Source organism: Myotis davidii, unplaced genomic scaffold (genome assembly GCF_000327345.1).
Source record: "Myotis davidii unplaced genomic scaffold, ASM32734v1 scaffold61, whole genome shotgun sequence".
NCBI classification, from domain to species: Eukaryota; Metazoa; Chordata; class Mammalia; order Chiroptera; family Vespertilionidae; genus Myotis; species Myotis davidii.
Window position 1 is genome coordinate 2,373,138 of NW_006291729.1, and position 370 is coordinate 2,373,507.

Genomic DNA, 370 nt, shown 5'->3' on the forward strand with positions numbered 1-370 from the left:
GCCGGCCCGCTAGCTTAGAGATCCCGGCCACGTAAGTGACTATTAATACCGCCTCGCCGGGCGATGCGGGCGTGCTGAGCTCGGGGACTGGCCTCGGGCACCGTCGGCCATCCCCTGCAATTTAAATACTCTTACCTCCGAGGGGGAAAGGAACACATAAAAGAAGAGGAAGAAAAGCCGGCAGTTTTCCTCCAAAACCAATCCGTCCAGGCAGACCGGGTTTAGGGTAGGGGAAGCCGGAGTGGTTGCAAATTCTTCCAAGGCAGGATCCGGTGACCCGGCGGGAAGGAACGCCGCGGGCTGGCAGGGCTGGGGGCGCATCCCCTCCAAGCGCCCCGAGGACCCCCGGAAGCTCGGGCCAGCCGGGGAA